Genomic DNA, 6,000 nt, shown 5'->3' on the forward strand with positions numbered 1-6,000 from the left:
TTTTGTTTTTTTGTTTACCTTGATATCTCTAAAAACAAAAAAGTTACAGCCAATTGAAATGTTATAAGATAAATTACCTTTTAAAAATGTCAAGCAATACTCTTTGGTTAACAGATTGTTTATAAAATATCTTTGACAATTCAGAAGAAGAAAAACGGATTATCAAATACATTTCTAAATCTTTATAGGTAATGTTAAAACAGATATATGAAATGCGATAATAAAACTCATTTATTAAAAGGGTATACATGTTCACTATTTCAGGTCTTTAAATTCAACAAAAAAGTTCATACAAACAAGGTAATAAACTTGAAGTTTTTACAAGAAGGTGGTCGGATGATTGCTTGAGGTTCGTTATCTTGAACGTTGAATTATTTATGAAATAGCATTAAAGCATTTCTAGAAATTCAAGCATTATATACCATATCTGAGCATCTAGGATCGCGTTTGTAAACGTCTAAATGTGTGTTACTTTATATTGTTTATGCCTTATAATTAATTATTTTAATTTATTTATCAATAATTTTTTATTATGTAATTATTTTATTTATTAATAATCTTTACAATCCACATGTTTTTTGACCTGCTATACCTATAGCTCACTGTAGGCAATAAAAATACCTATCAGGGTAAAAGTGTATCTTGTATATCTGATTTGTGTGATTGTGATTGTTTGAGTCTCAAATTGATACGTTAGAATATGTATATATATATATATATATATATATATATATATATATATATATATATATATATATATATATATATATATATATATATATATATATATATATATATATATATATATATATATATATATATATATATATATATATATATATATATATATATATATATATATATATATATATATATATATATATATATATATATATATATATATATATATATATACATATATATACATATATATATATATATTATATATATATATATATTATATATATATATATATATATATATATATATATATATATATATATATATATATATATATATATATATATATATATATATATATATATATATATATATATATATATATATAATACGTCGTGAGGTAGCTCTTAATATTTCGTAAGCTCGCCATAAAAATGATGTGTGCTTTAAGCAGGCTGCGACGGAAAAATTACCAATATTAAGCAACAAACTGCCATGGCAACAATTAATCGTAAAATTAAAGTCAGAGATTAAATTTCCTAAGCTACGTCAAGAACACGAAAATTGAACTTACGCGGATATTTTCCAATTACTTATTTTCTTTCCCGTCAAAGTTCGTTAAACTTTCAACACGGTCGGGCTGCCAGCTCGCAAACGCCTAGTGTCGATGCTCTCTCAACGCTTACAACGCCGGAGGTGCACTGAACAGCGACGCTGAAACCGGGGAAGCTGCCCCCAATTGCACGCCGAGAGATGCTCTATCTCCCGTTCCGATTGGAACGGTTGAGACATTGCCAGGTTGCGTGGAGCTTTAGGAAAGAAACACTAGCTATTTTTCCGCTTGGTATACATTATAATATCGCTTTAAATGATTGATTTTCATTTCCCAAGCAAATTTTACAAGACAAACATATTCTAAGAAGTATCGTCAAAAAAAATCCATACGCTTGTGTGGAACATGGTGATATATTACATGTTGGTGATCCGTTCTCGAAGGTGGACCGATAGTGATGATAGTGATAGAGAAAGAAACAACGAAGTTAGATGAATCTTTACCACCATGTTTTGGCAGTCATAAGGTTTTTGATAGTTTATCATTACCCAAGTGAATTTCCAAGAACTTATAAACATGCCTTACTGCATATTCACTTTCGTAATAAGAAAATGAAAAAAAGATACAGAAATCCAAGATGTTCCTTTGGTTAGTTTTGGTTACTTAGAATGCCACTCCTAGATGTTTAACTTATGTTCCATTACCTTTGATTTCACTGGTGCCAAATTCCAAATGGCATAGAAAAGGCACATTGTTCATCAGCAATTTTCTGATGGCGCCAACTTTTTTTTTTCGAACCAGTTCCACATCTTTTTATGGAATCTTGAAAATTATTCAAAACTCCCCGCCATCACCGGCCAACAAGCTTACAAACGTCAACTAATAACTTTGAGGAAAATATGGCACATTCATTGGTCTATTAGTTTTACAAACTTTAGGGGAAAATGTACGGCTTGGTAACGCCGCATCGCGCGAGAAAGAAAAATAAGCGAACGATAAGCGGGAACCGAGATGGAAACACCCCAACCACGCCCCTTTTATATTTACTCAATGTTTTTTTTTTCAATTTGACATGGGCATAAACGCGGTTAAGCGCCTTTGGTCTGCGCAGCACAGTGAAAGGAACCAGACATTTGCTAGACATTGGGCCAATATTTCTTATACCATATCTTTTGAAACTTCAACTTCAAAAGTCCTCCGGAAATAGTTCAAAATTTGTTTAATTAATTTAATATTGAATAGCTACCCTAAATGACTCTTCAAGAGAGAACTTTTTTTTTCATATTTATTAGTGTTTCTATCGTCCAAGTCACAATGAGAACACAGTGCGGCTAGCATAGAAAGTGCATATCAAATGGGAAAAAGCGACACAGCGTTGCCGAGAATCGTATGGTAGTCCCAGAGCCTGACACCACACTGTATTTTGAGTGTGACTTGTACTATAGAACTAACCTTCTCAAATGATCGCTTCCCTATTTTTTGCTTTCCATTCCTTAATTTTATTCGATGTTATATAAAACATTTGATCGTCGTAGGTAAGCCAGAATGTTGTTGACACCAAAAACCATTTTGAGGAAGAGATATCTATATAACATACAGACACAAAATAAATTTGAGTTCTAAAATCATATAAACTCTTGTTAAATAGTACTCAGATAACGTACTTTCAACATGATTCACTAAACGTTTTATAAATCTCAAGATAGATGGCGCTAGAGTCACATAAATTCAAATTCAAAAATTCCTTAAATTTTAAAGACAAAAATTGTTGAGCCGGAATTCAGTGTTAACTTAAAACATTAACCAAAAAAGTGTCTTTTTTTTTTAGTTTTATCATAGAAATAAGAATTTATGAGGCAATTAGTTTATATATTGTAGAATGACAAATTATATTATATAAACAATATGATGAAATATGATCATCAAATTAATACAAATATTTCATTATTAATTTGAAAATTATTCACCAGTGAGAACAAACAATACAAGATATAAAAAATAACGGTTAAAACAGAATCACCCAAATACTGGTCAACCATGTTAAGATAAAACCTATATTTATATAATACTAAGATAAAATGTTAAATGCTTGATGTAATAGACGAAGTAGAAGAGATAATACAATAATTAAATGCATGCGCTACATATAACCATATTAATTATGGATAAATTACAACTATTCAAAATAAAAGATAAGTTGCTCTACACCGTTATTCTAATATTAATCATAAACTTCCCTTATCTTCAGCTTACCTAGCAAACGCAGTGGCGTATCATATAATAAAACGCGATTAAACAAATCACTCGGCGTAAAATTTAATGCAACTAAATCGCAGCGCCTTCTCATGGGGTCGAATATTCCAGCCGTCTCTCGACAGGCAGCCTCAGCAATCATCCGATTGTTCCCGTGTTGCCAGGTTTCTTGAAACAAGGCCAGGTTTAGCAAATTCGGCTGGGTCGTTACACTATCACATTATGAAGAATCCTGGAAAAATCAATTGTACTCGTTAATAATCTAATCGCGCTCACTTCTCTCTGAAGAGGACAAACTAAACTGAAAACAATCAGTTTAAATTAAAATCGCACAAGTTTTTTCTATAGTGTGTGTGCGTGGATAGTATAGCGGTGTTACATCAATTATTGTGGTGGCTAAGCTATACTTCCCTTTTTTCCCCTTTTTCTTCTTTTTATGCTATGAAAATTAGCTGGTATTTTTCAGCTCAAATTCTTTCCAGCTAAGCGGCGTTCTGAGATCGGTGCGTCAGAGAGCGGTTTTCGTTTTCATTACAGTAAAATATTTGCTACGTTTTTAAACCGGTGTAATGTGCGGGCGGATTTCACACTTTAAGGAAATATAATCCCATTAATCCGACTATCAATCTCAGCCCTTCCTCAGTGGCGTGGGCGCTATAAAAAGTTTAATGTGGGTCATTAATTGCGTTCCCCGATATTCTGTCTAGATGACGAGATCCCTCAACTTTGTTTACTGCCGCATACCCCCATGCCGCGTTGATAAAATAACGGTTTTTGTTGAAAAATTAATTGTGTTTTACTTTTTTGGCCGATAATCCGAAAAATTACGAACCAAAAAGAACCCTACTGAGACTAGAAAATAATAGCTACTTCACTATGAACTAAAGAAAGAATCCATATGAGCCGCATTATTTTCTATCAGTATTCTGCCAATCATGACCAAAATAGATGTTAAATATTCAAACAAATTTTTGAATAGAAAAAAATACGTATCTTCTCATATTCGTAAACAAGCTTTTGGTCTGGACTATAGCACAACAACGGCACTTTTAAACCTCGCTGACGACATTCTTAAAGTACATGGCCATAAAAATTTATTATTATTATTTATTAGATTACGGTAGTATATTTTATAAAACTTCTGGATTCCTTCTGCTTCGCTTTTTGCTGAGTCGAACTTGCTGGCGTTTCGCCAATCATCCTGTGGGCTTTTTCAGAGCTTGACTGAAACTGACTCGCATTTTACTCTGTACATGGTTATATATTGTTTGAGGGGGGCGGAGTTAAATGAGGGGCATAAACACCAACTTGGATGACTGATTCCCAAATTGCTGACATGTAGACACCTGAGTCGCAGTTAAGATTGTTAGGTTGCGTATAGATTTCTATACCTCTTGGATTTTTCGTTGCTAGAAGAATTGATTACATGCAAGAATTTTAGTTTTATTGAGTAAAATCTTATGTCCGGTTTCGTGATTGTGTTCGCCAACTTAAGACTCTTTCACGTTCTTTGAGCCTAGTTGATATTTTTCGTTCGATCTCTATAATGTATTCTTTGCCGTATATGCATGGAATGCTGTAAACTCCCGGCATCTCAAATAGAATTTTGTTGTTGACGGATCAAAGATGTTGAGATAGTTTCGGACAAGTGATAAATCTGGTTTTGCCGTCATATTTCTCTAGAACTTTTGATATATGGTCAGTGATGTTTCTATTGGAAGGTTGTGATGAAGTGTATTTTATGATGGAATGCTTAAGTTATCTATAAACACAGTGACCTAATGTTAGGTCTGATTTTCCATTGATAAGAATATCTAAGAATGGGAGGTTGTTATTAGTTTCCAAGTCAATGGTAAAACTACTAGGGATTCTTGACCAAATTTTAGATGAAAGGTATCTAGAGCTTTCTTCTCAAAGGCTTCCATAAATATATTCGCGATGACTCGTGATAGCATAATTGTTCCCGAGGTTTGTTTAAAAATTTGACCGTTATATGAAAAATATATTCCATACAAGCATTTTCCAATTAAGGTAAGAAGGTTTGGTTCCAGATTCTTGGATTTCAATATATCTGAAATGATGTTGACAGTTTCAGGAATACGAACTTTGGCAAAGAGGGATTCTACGTCGAAACTAACTAGAATATCTTGTGTATCTGATGTGATGCTTTTTAATTATTCAGTGAAGTGAAAGGAATTAAGTACGAAACTATCAGTTTTCCCTGTAAGGGGTTTTAATAAGGAAGTTAGATATTTTGCGAGAGAATATGTTGGAGAACTAATGGCGCTGACAATGGTCGAAGCTGTAATCCTGGTTTGTGTATCTTTTAGAGTCCGTAGAGACGACGAATTTTAGAGTCATGCGAGATGACACATTTTCTCACGGAGTCTGATAGAGAAGAAGCCTTAATAACAGGTTGCGTTCCATAGATAACGTAGGATCTTTTATAAGTTGACGATATGATCCGTCTGTATGAATATCTTGAATCTTTTCCTGATATTCATTTATGTCCA

At 32.5% G+C, this 6,000-nt stretch overlaps 1 protein-coding gene across 1 annotated transcript in view; it reads right to left on the reverse strand.

The window, feature by feature from the left end:
* LOC132699265 (uncharacterized) overlaps positions 1–1,394 on the reverse strand; it is an 87,153-nt gene extending 85,759 nt beyond the window's left edge. Inside the window, exon 1 of the mRNA XM_060665897.1 lies at positions 1,256–1,394. The gene's annotated coding sequence lies outside the window, so the exon portion shown is untranslated. The remainder of the gene's footprint in view (positions 1–1,255) is intronic.
* Between the last annotated feature and the right edge of the window lie 4,606 nt (positions 1,395–6,000).

This window comes from Cylas formicarius, unplaced genomic scaffold (genome assembly GCF_029955315.1).
Source record: "Cylas formicarius isolate icCylForm1 unplaced genomic scaffold, icCylForm1.1 PGA_scaffold_3__17_contigs__length_32017465, whole genome shotgun sequence".
Taxonomy (NCBI): domain Eukaryota; kingdom Metazoa; phylum Arthropoda; class Insecta; order Coleoptera; family Brentidae; genus Cylas; species Cylas formicarius.